This window comes from Saccopteryx leptura, chromosome 3 (assembly GCF_036850995.1).
Source record: "Saccopteryx leptura isolate mSacLep1 chromosome 3, mSacLep1_pri_phased_curated, whole genome shotgun sequence".
Classification (NCBI taxonomy): Eukaryota; Metazoa; Chordata; class Mammalia; order Chiroptera; family Emballonuridae; genus Saccopteryx; species Saccopteryx leptura.
Genome location: NC_089505.1, coordinates 198554389 through 198574952, shown reverse-complemented (window position 1 = coordinate 198574952; position 20564 = coordinate 198554389).

Below are 20564 nucleotides of genomic sequence, written 5' to 3'. Positions count from 1 at the left end.
AAGTAACCATTAGCCTGATATTTTTAGTCTTCACTTTTCTGGTTTTTTGAAGTTTCATCACCCAAATATACATCTCCAAAAACCTACCCATTTAAAAAATGTTGATAAGTCTTTTAAATCTCTTAATCTATTCTTTTTACTTATCTTAGAACTCATCATGATGAATGTAGTGCCTTGAATGGTGTCCCCTTCCAAAAGATATGTCCACTGGAAACTGAATTTGCCCTTATTTAGAAAAGGGATCATTATAGAATAATTAAGGTAAAAATCTCAAAGTGAGATTATTCTGGATAAGAGCGAGCCCTAAGTCCAGTGTCAATTATTTTTTAAGAGAAGATGGAAGGAAAAACACAGGAGAAAACAGAGGCAGAGGCTGATGTAGTATGTCTACAAACCAAGGTGGCCTGTAGCCACCAGGAACTATAAGAAAAATAGAAGAGACTTTCTCTGAGAGCCGGTGGAAGATGCCAGCCCTGCTGACATCTTGATTTTGGACATTTGACCTCCAGAACTGTGAGAGAATAAATTTCGGTTGTTTTAAGCCTCCTCCAAGTTTGCAGTCATTTGTTATAGCAGCTCAAGAAAACTCATTTAAAAGAAACTGGGCTGCCTGTGGTGGTGCAGTGAATAGAGCGTCCACCTGGACCACTGAAGTCATTGATTTGAAACCCTGGACTTGCCCAATCAAGGTGCATACTATAAGCAATCAATGAACAACTAAAGTGAAACAACTATGAGTTGATACTTCTTGTTCCTCCCCCTACCCTATTTTCCTCTCTCTGTAAAATCAATAATAAAAAACTTTTTTTTTTCTTTTAGGTGAGAGGAGTGGAGATAATGAGGCAGACTTCCACATGCACCCCAACCGGGATCCACCTAGCAGCCATATCTGGGGCTGATGCTCAAGTACCTAGCTATTTTTAGCACCTTGAGGCTGATGTGCTACAATGGAACCATCTTCAGTGCCTGGGGCCAATGCTCAAACTAATCGAGCCACCAAGGGGAAGAGATAAAGTGTGTGTAGGGGGAGCAGATGGTCACTTCTCCTGTGTGCCCTGACCACAAATCAAACCCAGGACATCCATATACTGGGCCAATGCTCTATCTACTGAGCCACCAGCCAGGGCCAGTAAAATATTTAAAAAAAAATAAAGAAAGAAAGAAAGAAAGAAGGAGAGAAAAAGAAATAAAGAGAAAGAAAGAAAGAAAGAAAGAAAGAAAGAAAGAAGGAAAGAAAGAAAGAAAGAAAGAAAGAAAGAAAGAAAAAAAGAAGGAAGGAAAGAAAGAAAGAAGGAAGGAAGGAAGGAAGGAAGGAAGGAAGGAAGGAAGGAGAAAAAGAAAGAAAGAAAGAAAGAAAGAAAGAAAGAAAGAGAAAGAAAAGAAAGAAAGAAAGAAAGAAAAAGAAAGAAAGAAAGAAAGAAAGAAAGAGAAAGAAAGAAAGAAAGAGAAAGAAAGAAAGAAAGAGAGAGAGAAAAAGAAAGAAACTGGGACCATTTAAGCTCACAGTCTGAATCTGGCAGACTACACACTCACAGTGCCATTGACCATTTTCCTCTGTCCTCCATTTCCTACAGGTTTGCAGGTGGATCCAGTCTGGATCAGTCTCCAGTTTTATTCCTCTGGCAAATCGGTGGCATGTAATGTTCACTTGTCACTCTTCTGTGATTTTAGCAGTCATTTATATATTTTTACTTTCTTTTTTTCTTATAATAAATAATTTTATGTGGTATTTGTCCTCAATACTTTAAAATTTTTATTTATTCATTCATTTTTAAAGAGAGGAGAGAGAGAGAAGGTGGGAGGAATAGGAAGCATCAACTCCCATATGTGTCTTGACGAGGCAAGCCAGAGGTTTTGAACTGGTGACCTCAGCATTCCAAGTTGATGCTTTAGCCACTGCGCCACCATAGGTCAGGCCTCAATACTTTTCTGTTGCTCATTGGTAGGTGAAATTGGTATTCTTGGACTTCTAGAGCAAGGAGGGCTCAGATAAACTTGTCTGCCTCCACAGAGGTCCATCTTCTAATGTCATAAATATGGAAGCTTACTTTCTGAAGTTTCATTATCGTGCCCCCCATCCCCCCTACTTCAGCTGAGTATAGTATACCTTCTCTTTCCTTCATCTCTCTTGTCCTTGTCCTGATCAATTTTGGTTCCTATCTTAAAAGTGAGCCCTGAACCTTACCAGGCAGTGACGCAGTGGATAGAGCATCGGACGTGGAGGACCCAGGTTCAAGACCCCGAGGTCGCCAGCTTGAGCGTGGGCTCATCTGGTTTGAGCAAGGCTCACCAGCTTGAGCCCCACGTCGCTGGCTCGAGAAAGGGGTCACTCTGTCTGCTCTAGCACCCTGGTCAGGGCACATATGAGGAAGCAATCAATGAACAGCTAAGGTGCTGCAACAAGGAACTTATGCTTCTCAGCTCTCTCCCTTCCTGTCTGTCTGTCCCTATCTGTCCTTCTCTCTGGTTCTGTCTCACACACACACACACACACACACACACACACACACACACACACACACACACACACTCATGGAGCCCTGAGGGTCAGTTTTGAGAAGGGCATATGTGAAAATGCAGCAGTTCTTTTAAACTTTCCTACCTTGTCCCTTGCTATCCCTGCTCTATGAGAGCGAACCTGCTGTCAGTTTCCATTGTCGCTCCCACCTTAGTTCACCCCCATCACAGTGAACATCTGCAGGCTCTTTGGGGCTTCTCCTGTACTCGGGTCCGGCAGGCACCCCACAGTTCTTCCTTCCTCACACTACACACCCCTTGTGGCATTTGGTAGTTTGTCCCTGCTCATTCGTATTTGGGATTCATGGGGCTACTCTGTGTGGTATATCTTGCCCGGGAATTTTGATTCCCTATCTAGGTGTCCTTCCTGTGTTCATGTGAGGGTAAGGAGAGACGGGATAATGATGCTACCTCACCACCATCTTCTGATTAACTTTCCCTTTCCTTTTAATTAATTTTCAACCTACCACATTGGATTGTCATTGAAACCATGCCATGGAGGCAAACATTTCCACCAGCATTAGGGCAAGGCAAGTTATGAGCTGTTTCTGTCCAGTTTCTCAGAAAGAACTTGAAAATGTGAGCTGAAGAAGAGAAGTGGAGCCAAGATACTCAATGCACTGAGGTGATGATTAGAATGAGATCTAGAATAGGAGGAAGCAAAGGAACACAGCCACCTTCCCATAGTTGGTAGTCTGGTTGAACCTCTTTTTTTGTGGGTTTTAAATAGGGAATATTATTGGCAATATATTATAAATAGGCATGTGGGTAGAAAATTACTTTTTCTTCTCCCCCTTGGCTTTTTTAACAGCACCCCCTCTTGTTTACCATTCTTTCCTTGACTTTCTGGATCTCCTGATAGCTTCATTGTCTTCTTTATTCTTTCAAAAGTCTCTTCATCTTTTTAATTATTATAATAAAACATTTATAACACATTATTTATCATCTTAGCCATTTGTAAGTACACGTTCACAATGTGCAACCATCACCACTATCCCCCAAACTTTTTTATTAACAGGAACTCCATACCCATTAAACAATAATTCTCCACTCCCCCACCTCCTGTAGTCCCTAGTAATTGCTATTCTACTTTCTGTCCATGAATTTGACTACTCTAGGTATCTCTTATAAATAGAATTATACAATATTTGTTTTTCTGTGTCTGACTTATTTCACTCAGCATAATGTTTGCAAGGTCCATCCATGTTGTAAGATATATAAAAATTTTACTTCTTTTCTTTTTTTTTTTTAGACAAAGTTGGGGGGACAGATAGGCACAGACAGAGAGGAAGAGTGAGAGATGAGAAGCATCAATTCTTCATTAAGGCACCTTAGTTGTTCATTGATTGCTTTCTCATATGTGCCTTGACCAGGGGGCTATAGCAGACCGAGTAACCCTTTGCTCAAGCCAGCAACCTTGGGCTCAAGCCAGCGACCATGGGGTCATGTCTATGATTCTACACTCAAGCCAGCAACCCTGCACTCAAGCTGGTGAGCCCATGTTCAAGCCTGCAACCTCAGTGTTTCAAACCTGGGCCCTCCACACCCCAGTCCAATGCTCCATCCACTGTGCCACTGCCTGGTCAGGCTCACTTATTTTCATAATTGAATAATATTCTATTGTATGTATATACCATGTTTTGTTTATCCATTCATTTGTTAATGGACTCTTGGGTTACTTTCACCTTTTGGCTTTTGTTAACTGTTGTCATGACCTTAGTATACAAATATCTATTCAAGTGACTGCTTTCAGTTCTTTGAATTTATACCTAGCAGTGGAATTTCTGGATCATATGGTAGTGCTCTGTTTAACTTTTCTGAGTAACTCCTTGCACATTTTCAACCTCAGCTACAACTTCAACTACAGTCAATGTAGTGTTGCTAATATAACTTATTGCCTGACCTGTGGTGGTGCAGTGGATAAATCGTTGACCTGGAATGCTGAGATCACCAGTTCAAATCCCTGGGCTTGCCTGGTCAAGGCACATACATACAGAAAGCAACTACAGTGGTGCCTTGAGATACGAGTTTAATTCATTCTGTAACCAAGCTCGTAAGTCAGTCAACTTGTATTTCAAACAAATTTCTCCCATTTAAAATAACTGAAATAGATTTAATCCATTTCAGCCCTGTGAAACATCCCTAAACCATCCTAAATTATGAAAAAAGACATGTTTTTAATTAAGAAACACACATGTATACTTTACCAATGCATAACAAAATATATAAAGTAGAAGAAAAAAGTGTTATTTAGTACTGTATTCTTACCTTCGAGACAAATGAGTGCGGCTAATGGAGGTGAATGGCGGAGGAGGAGGGAGGGAGGAAGGGATGCAGGCACTGTAGACACGTAAACTAAAACTGTACTTTCTTAACACTAAATGTAAACTAAAACTGCATTTTCTTTACTTTAAACAAAACTAAAACTGCACTTTCTTTACTTAAAATTAAACCACAAAAACTTAACTTTAAACTTAACCTAAACTTAACATTATGTATTTTTCATTTAATCATCACCAGTTTTTGCCTTTTTGGCTGCACTTTCGGCACTTTCACTTGCAGGACTTTGAATAAAAATCTATCCAAAGAGGTTTGCTTTTGCCTGCCTTTTAAAATGTGACAAACAAGTGTCATTAAAAAGTGCTAAAGCATGACCAGTTGAAACTTTTTCTGGGTTTTTTCTTTTCAATGAAACTTGAAAGCTTCTCCCACATTGCCAGCATGTCTTTAATTTCACTTGTAGAAATCACTTCCTCCAACTCTACCTCCTCCTCACTAATCTCTTGCAGAAGCTCCGTATGTTGCATTATCTGTAGCTCCTTCAACTCCTTGGTTGAGAGTTCCTCCTCATGTTCCTCGACAAGCTCATTTATGGCACCCTCATCTACCTCCAGACTCATTGACTTTCCGAGGGACACAATCTCCTCCAACACTTCTACCTCGGTCTCAGTCCACCATGCTCATGTTTTTCTATTATTTCTTGCTTTACTTCTATTGACATCATTCTCTTCTTCTTCTCACCACTGTCCTTTACACTCAGTTTCTTTGGCCCCATGATAGCACACAAAAAAAGTAAAAAATGCAAAAATGATGCAAGAACGAGTACAGCACACGAAATTCGACTAGATTCTGTGGGTAACACGTGAGAAAGAATGAGATGCTGGTGTTGTGCTGCTGATACTGGACCCGTGCGCCAATGCACCAACTAGTGGCAGCTTCCTGAATCAGAACTCGTATCTCAGAATTTCGCTCGGATCTCGAACAAAAATACTTACCGAGTTGCAGCTCATATCTTAAAAAATTGTATGGTGGTCTGCTCGTATCTCAAGGTACCACTGTACTACAAGTAGGTGCTTCCTGCTTCTCCTCCCTCTTTCTCACTTTCCTTCTCTTTCTCTCTCTCTCTCTCCTTTTCTCCAAAAATCAATAAATAAAATCTAAGAAAAAAAGAACTATCTACAATAATGAAAATGTCTTATAATTCTGCACTGTGAAATGCAGTAGCCATTGGTCACATGTGCCTGAGGACCACATGAACTGTATGTAGCTAGTGTGACCAATGCCTTGAATTTTAAAGTTCTACTTATTTACTTATTTTTTGTTATACAAAAATATTAACTGTAGTCACCATGCTGTATATTATACCTCTACAACTTACTTATTTTATACCTAAAAATTTGTAGCTTTTGACCTCCTTCACCCATTCAAATTTATATAACCATATAGAGGCTAGCAAATCAGACAGCATATTTGTGTGTGTGTGTGTATGACAGAGACAGAGAGAGTGACAGAGAGAGGGACAGATAGGAAGGGAAAGAGATGAGAAGCATAAATTTTTTGTTGTGGCTCCTTAGTCTCCTTAGTTATTTATTGATTGCTTTCTCAGATATGCCTTGACCAGGAGGCTACAGCAGAGTGAGTGACCCCTTGCTCAACCCAGTGACCTTGGGCCCAAGCCAGAAACCTTGGGCTCAAACCAGCAACCTTGGGCTTCAAGCCAGTGACCTTTGGGTTCAAGCCAGCGACTGTGGGGTCATGTCTATGCTCCCATGCTCAAGCCAGCGACCTCACATTCAAGCTGATGAGCCTGTGCTCAAGCCGGCGGCCTCAGGGTTTTGAACCTGGGTTCTCTGCATCCCAGTCCGATGCTGTATCCACTGTGCTACCTCCTGGTCAGACCAAACAGCTATTATCTATAGGCTGTGACTTCTAATTCTGTATTTGCAACTTGGTCATTTTTCCTGAATATTTTTTTCTTTCTTTTTCTTTTTAATTGATTTTAGAGAGAGAGAGAGAGAGAGAGAGAGAGAGAAAGGAGAGGGAAAGAAGCAGGAAGCATCAACTCATTGCTCCTTGTATGTGCCTGTCTGACCAGATAAGCCCGGGGTTTCAAACCCGCGACCTCAGCGTTCTTGGTCGACATTTTATCTACTGTGCCACCATAGGCCAGGATTTCCCTGAGTATTTTTTTTAAGTGAGAGGAGGGGAGATAGTTAGGCAGACTCCCGCATGTACCCCATCCAGGATCCACCTGGCAACCCCATCTTGGGCCAATGCTTAAATCAACTAAGCTATTTTTAGCACCTGAGGCTGATGCACTTGGACCAACTGAGCTATCCTCAGTGCCCGGGGCCCATGTTCAAACCTGTCAAGCCACTGGCTGCAGGAGAGGAATAAGGAGAGAAGGGGAGAGGGAAGGGAAGAGAAGCAGATGGTTACTTCTCCTGTGTGTCCTGACCAGGAACTGAACCTGGGACGTCCTTATGCCAGGTTGACACTCTATCCACTGAGCCATTGGCCAGGGTCAGGCTTTCCTGAGTTTCAAATACTGTACACACTTTTATGTCTTCACTAACATTTTCTTAATTCATGTGGTCTTTATTTCTTATAGTCTGTCGATTCCAAATTTATTACCCAATGTGAAATTGGCATCAAGCTCCAGAAAACTCTACTGTCAGAATGGTTTTGTCCATTTTATCCCAGGTACTCCCATTAAATCTAGACAACCTGCATAGGCAATGAGATCTAACAACTTTATAAAATGTAAATTCAACAAACTTGGACTTTCTGAGACTTCCTCTTATCTGAAGAGTTAAGACTGAGTTCCTTATCTTAGCCTACAAGTTCTCAGGTTATCTCTCTACTCTCATTTCACATCATTTCTAAAATGCAAGGAGCACTATAACCATCCAGAACTACCTGGAGTTACTTAAATACCCCCTCCTTCTTCCATGTCTGATTATGCTGTCTCTCTGCTTGAAAATACCTATGAATTCCTGTCAAAATTAGAAACTATTATTTTATCTTTTACAACTCAGCTCAGGGAACATATATATCCTCTGTGAAACCTCCTCATATCACCTTTCCCCAATTCATTTATCGAATAAATGTTTATTGAGCATCTACTTTGTGTAGACTCTAATTTAGAAACTGTGGGTATAAGTGAGAAACAGGCTTAAGGGTATCTTTATCAAGCTTGAAGCTATAGGCTAGCAAATAGGGAGTTACAATAATAGTATAACTACATGTTATAATAATTATTATAATACAATAAGTGCTGCAATGTGAGGCAATACACAGTACTATCAAAACACTGCAGAAGGACACCTAACCCAGGGTTGGGGCAGAGTTTAGGGAAGGCTTCCTGGAGGAAGAAATCGGCAGAGGAATAAGTAGGAATTATTTAGGTAATGTAGAATGGGAGCAAGGAAAATGAATCATGCCTTGTTCAAGGAAATGAAAATGGTTCAGCAGGGTATTGTGAAGAATCTTATAAACAATCATCAAGACATTTGGAATTTATCCTGAAGGCAATGGAAAGCCATCTTGACAGAGTTGTGACATGGTAAGATTTGGTCTTAGAAAGATTCCTCTCGCAGCAGTATGGAGGACTTTGGGAACAATCTTGGTCAGGGTTGGGCAAACTGTGGCCCCTGGGCTAAATCTGACCCATAGGCTGTTTTTGTGCAACCTGCAATCATGAATGAGTTTTACGCATTTGACATTTTGAATGGTTGGAAAAAATCAAAAGAAGAATATATCCCATGACATGTGAAAAATTAAATGAAATTCAAACTTTGGTTTTCATTAATACCATTTTATTAGATCATAGCCAAGCACATTTGTTTGCATATTATCTGTGGTTGCTCTCAGGCTAGTGGGGCAGAGTTGAGTTGTGTGACAGGGACAGTTAACCCATAAAGCTGAAAATACTATCTGGCCCCTTACAGAATTTACCCACCTCTCCTCTAAGTGAGACAGCATAGTGAATTAGACCAGACAACCCAGGATGTCTCCTTCTCACCTTTTCTGTAACATGTGAATTAAAATGAAACTCTATAATTTCTTTTGTGTGTGTGTATTTTAAAAAAAAATTTTGAGAGAAAGGAAGGAGGAGAGAGAGAGGGAGAGACATTGATTTGTTGTTCCAGCTATTTATGCATTCATCTGTTGATTCTTCTATGTGTCCTGACCTATGTGGGATCGAACCCACAATTTTGACATCTCAGGAGATTGTTCTAACCAGTTGAGCTACCTGGGTAGGGCTCTGCTGATCTCTTACTGCTTTCTATTCTTTTCTTTTCCATGAAAGTATGAACATCTTGAGAATAGATTTTTTTTTCCTTCAGTCAACTATCTTTTTGGTACTGAGCATATAGTACATGCTTAGTAAAGGTTTGTTGGGTAAATAGATGTCCGTGGATATAAGAATGTGATGCTCACATGCAAATGCACATAAAGCACCACTGCTTCACTTGCTGGCCCCTCTTCCCCACCGCCAGGAACCATGTGATCTTGTATTTGAAGCAGAGCCCATTTTCCCCTACTCTAAGGTGGACTGTGAGCCAGGCCTGGCTAGTAAGTCTTTTCTAGGCCTTTAGTTTTAATATTTGGTAGCTCACAGGGCCATCTTTCTTTTTAGTTTCATTTTATCTGAAGTTGACCTTTAATTTCATCCTGTCTATAGCTGGAGAAATATCCTTAAGGAAAAGTGAAAGTTTATCCCTCTAGGTACTCACTAATTCCTGTTCTTGCATGGAACATACTCACACATGAACACACACATAGGAGATAGAACCTACTGTTAAGGGTGGGCATGTAGATTAGAGCATCCTGCCTGTTTTTAGAAATGCCTTGGAGTGGAGAAGAAGCCCTAAAAGAAGTAACCAAAGAAAAGCAGAAGAGCAATGCAAAAGGTGAAAGGCAAAAAGAGCATGACCAGGCGGTGGGGCAGTGAATAGTGCATCAGCCTGGGACGCAGAGGACCCAGGTTTGAAACCCCAAGGTCGCCAGCTTGACCATGGGCTCCTCTGGCTTGAGGGCAGGCTCATCAGCTTGAGCACAGGATCGCTGGCTTGAGTATGGATCATAGATATGAACCCATGCTTGCTGGCTTGAACCCAAAGGTCACTGGCTTAAAGCCCAAAGTCTCTGGCTTGAGCCCAACATTGCTGGCTTAAGCAAGGGGTCACTGGTTCAGCTGGAGCCCCCTGGTCAAGGCACATATGAAAAAGCAATCAATGAACAACTAAGGTGCCACAATTAAGAACTGATGCTTCTCATCTCTCTCCCTTCCTGTCTGTCCCTGTCTACCCCTCCCTCTCTTCTTTTTTCTCTCTCTCATTTAAAAAAAAAGGCAAAAAGAAAGAGGTAGAATATGGAACTGTGAGAGTGCTATGAACAATTGCCTCTAATACTTTATTTGCACAAGTGAAATATAAGGTAAATAGTAGGTACTTTGGAAAGAATAGTAGTATTTTTAATATATGGTATATAATTCATTAAATGTAATGGTATCAGCCCCACCCATTAGCTCAGTTGGTTAAGACCATCATTTTGAAATGACAAGTTGCGGATTTGATCCCAGATCAGGGTACACACAGGATGCAAGCAATGAATGCGTGATTGAATGGAACAACAGATGAGTGCTTCCCTTCCCCCTTCCCTCTCTCTGGGAATCAATCAATAGAAACAACGTAACCCTGGCCGGTTGGCATGGTTGGAGCTGTGTCCCAGAGCTCAGAGTATGTCAGTTCGATTCTCCAGTCAGGGAACATACAATGTTCCTGTCTCTCTCTCTCCCTGCCTCTCTCTCTCAATAAAAAAAGGAATGGTATCATAATTTGTGAGTACTTTACAGATTATAAAACCTTATGCTTTTTACAGTAAAATATTTTAATTTTACAATATATATTCTTGTTTTAAAATTTCTAAAAAATATTCACAATAAACAACTAGGCTAGGAGCTTTTATTTACCTTCTGTAATATATAGATGTTTCTAATGTTCTGAAAAACTTAACACAGAGAGTTACAGATATTAAATGCCAACCAAGCTCAAGGTTTCATAACTGCTAGATGGGTGAGCTGAAGTTCTAACTCAGATGGCCAGATTCTTGATTCAGTGATCCCTCTGCAATGCCGCTACTCTAAATGGGAACCCCATCGGCTATGGATGACACAGCTCTGAAAATCAACCACTGCTTTCAATTGAGTAGCCAGCTTTTCCAGACAGCAAGATCTGGTTTTCTAGTCATTCTCAAATAAAATTGCAGGTCCCAGATGTTAGGGGTTGAGCTGTGTCCCTCACCACTCCCCCCAAAAAAATATCTTGATGTCCTAACACAAGTACTTCAGAATGGGTCCTTATGGGAAATAGGGTCATTGCAGATATAATTAATTTGATTAAGTGAGGTATATTGGAAGAAGAGTGGGCCTTTATTCCCATATGACTGGTATGCTCATAAGAAGTGGGCCATGCAAAGACACAGACATGAGGAGAATGTCATGTGGTGATGAAGGCAGAGATTGGAACCTGTAGTTACAAGCCAAGGAATGCTAAAGATTGCCAGCAACGTACGAGAAGCTAGAAGAGGCAAAGAAAAATTTCCCTACAGGTTTGAGCAGGAGCATCTTGATTTCAGACTCCTAGCTTCCAGATCTGTGAGACCATAAATTCCTATTGTTTTAAGCCACCAATTCCAGCAGACCTAGAATACTAATATACCAGGTAAATTCTACATAGCAAAGGTAACTGTCTTTGCTAACAACTTATTCATAAATAATGATCACTTTTTTTGTTTTGGTCAGGATAAAATTTACTGTTTCTATATGATTTTTATCTTTTAGTTACTTAAGGATGGTTTTGGAGTTCAAAGAAAAATAATATATCCTTGGTTTAAGAGGAAATAATTGATATTTAATCCTTAAGGAGAGTTTCCCCAATATTGTATTTTATTTATTTAGAGAAAGGGAAAAACAGTGATTTGTTGTTCCACTTATTCGTGCATTCATTGGGTGATTCTTGTGTGTGCCCTGACTGGGAATTGAGCCCACAATGTTGGTGTATGGGCAAGATGCTCAAACCAACTGATCTACCCAGTCAGGGCCTCAATATTTAATTATAAAATTATTTTGAACTCCAAGGTTATTTTATTGTAAACATAAAAAGAAACATTTATACATTGTGAAGTATAAAAATATTTTCAACTTAAACTGTGACAGGACATTTATATAGCATGAAAATTACTTGAAGTATATATTAATTTTTTTCTCTCCTTGCAATTTCTTTAATTTTTTATTAAACTAGTTTTGGATTGAGGATGACCTGTATGTAATAGTTTGAGGTGAAGATCACTCTAGTTCTAGTATATCTCCCATCCTTTGAATCCTGGCCAAAAATTCCTTCCCTTAGAGTCATTTCTTTGGGCTAGAGAGCAAAGGTTGGGACATTGTGTTTAGAAGTAGTAATAATTCACAGACGACACCTGAGAAAGGTAGAAGATTAGTGTTTAGGTTTTTCCATGATTCTTTTCCCATTGGCTGACTAGCATGGAACCGTTTACTTGATCTGCTAAAATTTACCAGCAATGTCAAGAACTCTGGATAGGAAAGTATAAATTTGGTGGTGCAGAAAGCATAATAAGATCTTGAAAAGTTGTTAGAGATACTGATGGACTTCTTATATGAACAATGATCATTCTCTATCAGGGAAGAGTGTCTTCTCCTTGACCAGCCAACTTTAGGAGGGACATTCTGGAGCAGAGAGGAAGCAAGGTCTACTTACCAGAGAGCAGCTGGGTCCACCCTATTAATGAATAGAGATTGGGGAGGGTCTGAACGCTGCATCCTTATAGCCTAGTAAGAAGGCAGAACACACAGATTGGCCTTGGAGGACAGTTTTCCAGGAGCAAGAAGAGGGTTATTGGTGCTGATGAGGCCATGAGAAAGCCCACCTGAGGGGGAGCAGGAGGAACAAAGGAGAGACACTCATAGGGCCACCTTCCCTTTGGTTGGTTTTATCTAGAGTTAACCTTATTTCCATCCTCCCCAAAACTGATGAGCTATCCACCAGGAACAGTGAAAAGTTTATAACGCATGTGCGTGCGCGCGCGCGCGCGCACACACACACACACACACACACACTCAGTCACGGAACCTAACGTGAGTCTGTTCACTCTGACGAAATCATTTTGGCTTTGGAAGCCAAGAAGAAATAATTTACCTATAACCTTCAAAATTCTCCCTTTTATTCCCTGGCTGGATAGCTCTGTTGGTTAGAGCATCGTCCCAAAGCACAGAGGTTGCTGGTTCAATCCCCGGTCAGGGCACCTCCAGGAGCAGATGTTCCTGTCTCTCTCCTACTCTCTCCCTTCCTCTCTCTAAAATCAATAAAGCAAACATTAAAATAAAATGGTTGCTGAACAGAATGGGTAGGCCATAGGTACCTTTGCTGAGCTGTCCCTCACAGGAAGCTTAATATGCTATTTCTTTTTTAAATTTTTTCTTGATATGCTTCTTTAGAACAAGGACATTGTTTTCTATGTTCAGGACTGTTTCCATATATATTTGTTGATTAATTGCTTAGGTCTATGTTGCCCATGAAATCATATCTATCCAAGGTATGGACATGTAAACATTCTGCTCCAAGACGTATTTCCCACATGTCATTTTGAATATAAAACAAAGGAAAATGAAATTAGGGAACAAACACATGTTACACAGATGTATTTGTTTTACTGTACTGCCTGGTGCAGAACCAGGGGCAGAAATAGGAAGGGACTAATATGCTTCAGATGAATGAATGTTAAAATCTGTGTTTGTAACTAAGTAAAAATGACTTTCTGGAGGAATGAAAGGATGGTGTAAGAAGGAATGTGAGGGATTATGGGAAGAACATCTGGTTCAGTTAAAGAGTAAAACCTAAAAAAGAAAAAAAGAAAAGTTGGAGGCCTGGATGTTGAGTTCATGTCAGTGACGGCTTCTCAGGAGCTGGGACTCCATTGTTTTCACTGCTGAGACCCTTGTGCCACAACAGTCTATGATAAATATTTGTTGAACAAATAGATGGATGGATAAATGAGTGAATGAATGAGTGAATGAATGAAACTCTGGAAATAATTTCCTGCCTATGAGAAAATGGTGATTTTTCAAAATCAAAGGTTTATTTTATTTTAGTTGTTGGATTCTCTCTTTAAACAAAATCTTGAGGAAGGAGAGAGAGGTGGTGGAGGGAGGGGAGGGGCACAAAGAAAACCAGACAGAAGGTGACAGAAGACAATTTGACTTTGGGTGAGGGGTATGTAGCATAATCAAATGTCAAAATAATCTGGAGAAGTTTTCTCTCAACATATGTACCCTGACTTATCAATGTCACTGCATTAAATTTAATAATAAAAAACCCCAAAAACAAAATAAAAAAACAACAACACAAAATCTTGCTAAACAGAAATCAGGGCACATCGACACTGATACAAGTTCAAATGGGAAGTCCAGCGACGTCGTCAGATCACTTCGACCAGTCTGCCCTCTTCATTCCAGATGCTCCGACTGACGGGATATGGGAGAGGCACGCTGACGTTGTGCTCTCAGGAAGCTTCCCGGATGACCTGGTGCAGAGCCAGGCTGGAACCCTGCAGCGCCAAGGCTTGCCAGGGCATCAGACTGGCTGCTCCAGGAGAGCAGAGCATCCACAGTTGTATCCCTAATGACTAGATGGTCACATTCACCCAGGACCCCAGCACTATTTCCCCTATTTCTACTGCACTTGATGCTTGTAGTCTCCTAATCTACCCTCAGAGCCAACTTGTGCATTATACTATATATTCAGTTAATATCTGTTGGTTTCCTCTTTTTCAGACAATTTAAGGACAGGGCAGAAAGAGATATTTTCCTCTCTTCATCTGAGACAGGGTTTTCCCCCTCTGAAATGTCATTCTCTAAAATTTTCCACATGGCATCCCAATGAGTGGGGAAAGACAGGCATTTTTATTCTATTGTATAGATGGGGAAACCGAGGACTAGAAGTATTTATTTATTTTCTCTTGCCAAAAAAAATAATTCAAAGCATAACTGGATCTATTTTGGAATATTTACAGTGATTGGCTCTCCTTAAGCAACAAAAAGGAAGATCTTTTCTCAAGAGAGTAATTAGAACAACCCCTTTATATAAATGTTTTCTGCTTAGCAGAAAACGGGTAATGTATGATTACAATACAATCCTGTGATTTTGTTGAGCAACAAACTCAATCTTACATTTTATTTCAAAGATAATAAACCTCACGATTTTTATACACTTTGGGTCCTTCAGACCCTTTCAAAGCACTATTTAGAATCTTCCTCATTAGCAGGATTTCTGCATTGCATTTCTCACTTATTTTCAAAAAGCCCATTCTCTCCAAGATTCTAATAAGCTTCCTTTGTAACCGAAGTCCTCTATTTCCTCCCCATTACCTATTACAGAACAGACCTCCTCTGAGAGGCACAACATTTAATGTATTAGCTTACACTTTGATTCTCAGACTTTTCGAGATAACCTTGAAAGAGCATCAGCTCTATGGCCTCCGCTAAAGAACATTATGGGAACACGCACCTTTTGACCCAAACCAGGAGAGGTGTTACTTTGGAAGTTATCCCAGATTCAGGTCTGCAGATCATAAGAATGGTTTATTTACGAACAATTATGTGAAATCTTCTGTAAAAATACAGAAAATTCTAATCATCGCCTTACTCTTGAGCATCTCTCCTCAATCTGAGCATAATTTCTTTCAGTTTTGATCATGATGTGTGATGCATAACTAATGGGCTTCCCACTGCCATCTGGCAGGCTGTGTGAGTTCACAGCTCACACTACAGCACAAGCCAACTTTAAAGTAAAAGTGGGCACAGGACAGTTGGACACGTGAGAACGAATTCTTATTTAGCTCTTTAAATTCTTTCTAGTGGGATTACCACCTGTAACTGTAAGTCTCCATAGGCTTTCACAGGGGGGCCTTTACCTACCCCAACAAAGGTAAATCTGAGTTTCCAAATGACTTTGTTACTGAAGAAAAGTTTGCTTATTTGTGGAGTTTCAAAGCGTTTCTTTTTTTCTTTTTTCAAAGTCTTCTTTAGTTCAAATCATTCTTTCATCACTAATGGTTAGAATACAATTTAATTATGTTAGGAGGATAGAGTCTGAGGACTGGCTAACTCTGGAGAAGATGTTCATGTATATTAACCAATATACATGAGTTAATTGATAATTATAGGAAAACATCTTAATTTCCTTGCTTGAAACTATTGTTATTGTCATTAATTCTTTACCTCAAAATGGGTCACTAGAGTGCTTCCTTTAAGTAATTTATGCTCTTTGTAATACTTTCATGAAATAATGTTGTGTCTTTTTCACATTATCCTATTCCCAGGTTGGATTTACATATGTAAGTCCATACTGTATTTGTTATTTTTGTGATTGTAAGTCAAGCAAGCCAACTTGAATTTGCTTAGATTTAAAGGAGGAGTTGAGCCTGACCAGGCGGTGGCGCAGTGGATAGAGCATCGGACTGGGATGCAGAGGACCCAGGTTCGAGGCCCCAAGGTTGCCAGCTTGAGCGTGGGCTCATCTGGTTTGAGCAAAGCTCACCAGCTTGCACCCAAGGTCTCTGGCCTGAGCAAGGGGTTTCTCAGTCTGCTGTAGCCCCACAGTCAAGGCACATATGAGAAAGCAATCAATGAACAACTGAGGTGTCGCAATGAAAAACTAATGATTGATGCTTCTCATCTCTCTCCATTCCTGTCTGTCTGTCCCGGTCTATCCCTCTCTCTGACTCTCTCTCTGTCTCTGTAAAAAAAAAAAAAAAAAAAAAAAAAAAAAAAAATTGAAAATATAAGCCTGTCTCGGCAAACTATTGCCTGCAGAATAGAAGATATTAATGCTAATTTAAATGATCAGTTACTGAATAATTTAGAATTGGTCCATTTTTATGCAATAGCTCTTGACGAAAGTTGCGATGTAAAGGATACCACTCAGTTATTAATTTTTATCCAAGCTATCACTGAAGATTTTCAAGTTTCGGAAGAACTTTTGTCAATTGTTCCTATGAAAGACACAACAAAAGAAGATTTTTTCCGAGAGGTTGAAAAATGTTTTTTAAATACAATATTGACTGGAAAAAATTGGTGAATGTAACAACAGATGGATCACCAAATATGATTGGAAAAAATACTGGTCTCATAAGACAAACTGAAGACAAAATTTCTGAAGTTGATCCAAATTGTAAAATTATACCTGTACACTGCATTATTCATTAACATGCATTATGCAAAAATATTTTAAAAATCGATGTTACAAATGTAGTTGTGAAATTAGTGAATTTCTTTTGGTCAAAAGGATTAAAACACATTGGACTCCTTGAAGAACTAAATACCAGTTATGTAGATGTACTATATCACAATAAAATCTGTTGGTTAAGCTTGGGAGAAGTTTTAAGATGTGTGTGTGATCTTCAAGAGGAAATAAAAGTATTTTTAACACTTAAAGAAAATGAGGACTTTCCTGAATTATCAGAACAAAATTGGATTTGTAATTTGGCATTTTGTTTGGATATTCTCACACATTTCAACAAATTTAACGTATGTTTATAGGGAAAAAATTTATATGCTCATGATTTAATACAAAGGTTAAAATCTTTTCAAATGAAGCTTAGTCTTTTTTCGAGAAATTTGGCTGAATGCAAATTTGATCATTTTCCAATGTTAGTGACCATATATTTAAATATTTCAAGAGAAAAGTTTCAAGAATTTAATAACAATATACTTGAACTAATGACAGATTTCGAACAGCAATTCAATAGCTTCAAGAAAATTGATAAAATTTTACCTATTATCCAAAATTCATTTTCTATACATGTAGATGACGTTCCTGTTGATATACAATTAAAAATAATTAATTTACAATGTGATGAATTATTACATGAGAAATATCGAGGAGAGCAAGAAGATTTGTGCAATTTTTATAAGCAATTGAATAATGGAAAATATGGAAATTTAAAAAAACTTGCCAGGGAATATTTAGTAATCTTCAGCTCAACTTATATTTGTGAACAAACTTTTTCTTTAATGAATCTAAATAATAGTACAACAAGATCAAGATTGAATGATTTACATTTGGAAGCTGTGTTAAGAATAGCTACTATAGGAGTGACGTCATGGAAATGGCGCCGTGAGCAGCGCGTCCGACAGATCTCTCCAAAATCTCAACAAATGTATCAACTAGAAACAGAAAAATTTATCCTTGGAGTATTCTGGAGTTCCACACACACACTGAAAGCAAAAGGACTGTTGCCAAGGAGGGAGTACGCCTGTGGTGAGTCAACCCACGCGTGCAACTGCCCGCCCACACTCGGGGAGCGGCAGCCTGGGCACTGGCGGCCGCCGCTGCATGCCCTGAGAAACTGCACGCGCGCCCCGTGCCATGGTCCGGAGAGTCCCCGGCCACTGGCGTGCCCGAGAAACTGTGTGCGCGCCCCGTGCCACGGTCCGGAGAGTCCCATAGAATCCCATTAACTGCAAATCCCTACCTAAGAGTGACACAGGGGCAGAACCTGGGGTACAGAGTCACCGACCAGGAAGAGGGAGAGAAAAGAAAAAAGGAAGAAGTTAACCTCTCAAAATCAAGAAAAATCCACAGACTTTATAACTTGTTCCACTAATTCTTTGTTGTTGTTGTTTCTTTCTTCTATCTTATTGCCTTTATTATTATTTCTATTTCTTCCACCTCGGTCCTTTTACTCTCTGCCCATCTTATGCTACCCTTTTCTTGAACTACACTACCCATGAGTGTTACATTTTATTTCTTTTCTTCATCCTAACTCTCCTTTAGGGTTACACTCCAAAACCCTTAACTCTCCCTCTCTCCCCTTTTGTTTTTTTGTTTTTTTTTTCCTTTCCTTTTTTCTTCCTTCGTTTCTCTCTTTTTCTTATTTTTTCCTTTCTATTCATTCCTTCTTTTCTCCTTTTACTTTTCCTCCCACTTAAGCCTCAATCACGAACAAATTATTTAATTTGGGACTCTAGTTTTTTTGGGTATTTTTTTGTTCTTTTTTTTTCTATTTCTGCTTTTGTTCTTGGTTTTCCTTTATTTGTTTGTTTTTGTGGCATTTTGGACACTTTTTACATTGCTTTTTAACTCACTAGCATACCTCCCAACCCAAAGTCTCCATCATTGTATTTAGTCTTCGCTCCACTTAATACAACAGATTTTTACTTATTATTTTTATTTTTATTTTTTTCTTCTTTAATTATTGTTTTTTCTCTCCTTTTTTCTGTTTCCCTCTTATCCCTCTCATTATATCAATTAGTCGACCATCACTTACAAGCAAATCATTTTATGCTTGTCTAAGATTTTCTCCTTTTTTTTTTTTTTTTGCATTTAGTAAGTCCCTACTCAATTTTTTGTCCCTTGAACTCTTCACCTCAAATCAGGCCCTCCATTATAGGCAGTTTTTGTTCCATTTAGCATAATATAATTCACAGGTCATCACGATATTTCCCTAAGGAGGTGAGAGGAGGGGAAGAGAAGAAAGAAAAAAGGGGGAAATAATAAATTATTACTTTTATTTTTTGTGGGGAGTGTTTTCCTTTTTTTCTTCTTTTTATTTTTTATTAATTCTAATTAACACTATCAACAAGACCACTTTCAGATGCCAATAAGAAAAAGGAAATAGAATATTATGGATACAAAAGATAGAGAGGTAACACAAATAGATGTGGAAAAATCTATGGAGAAAAGATTTAACATATTGGAAGCCTTGGAGGCAAATGACAGAGAATTTAAAATAGAAATCTTAAAAATACTCAGAGATATACAAGAAAACACAGAAAGGCAATTTAGGGAAATCAGAAAACAACTCAACGATCACAAAGAATATATGTCCAAGGAAATTGAAACTATAAAAACAAATCAAACAGAAATGAAAAATTCAATTCAAAAGCTGAAAAACGAGGTAACAAGCTTAGCTAATAGAACAGCCCAGATAGAAGATAGGATCAGTGAAATAGAAGACAAGCAACTTGAGGCACAACAGAGAGAAGAAGAAAGAGACTCAAAAATAATAAAAAATGAGAAAGCCCTACAGGAATTGTCTGACTCCATCAGAAAGAATAACATAAGAATAATAGGTATATCAGAGGGAGAAGAGAAAGAAAATGGAATGGAGAATATACTCAAACAAATAATAGATGAGAACTTCCCAAGCCCGTGGAAAGAACTAAAGCCTCAAATTCAAGAAGCAAACATAACACCGAGTTTTCTTAACCACAACAAACCCACTCCAAGGCACATCATAATGAAGATGACACAAACCAATGACAAAGAAAAAATTCTCAAGGCACCTAGGGAAAAGAAGAATACAACATATAAAGGAAGGCCTATAAGATTATCATCAGATTTCTCAGCAGAAACTCTACAAGCTAGAAGAGAGTGGACCCCAATATTTAAAATCCTGAAAGAGAGGAACTTTCAGCCACGAATACTATACCCATCAAAGCTATCCTTCAAGTACGAAGGAGATATAAAAATATTCACAAATACAGAAAAGATGAGAGAATTTATCATCAGAAAGCCCCCACTCCAGGAAATACTAAAGGGGGTTTTCCAACCAGATTCAAAGAACAAAAGAAAACATAACCACAAGTAACAGCTCCACCAAGAAAACAATAAAACCAAACTTAAACTGTGACAACAAAAGAAAAAAAAAGGGAAGAAAGGATGAAGATTAACAGTAGTAAA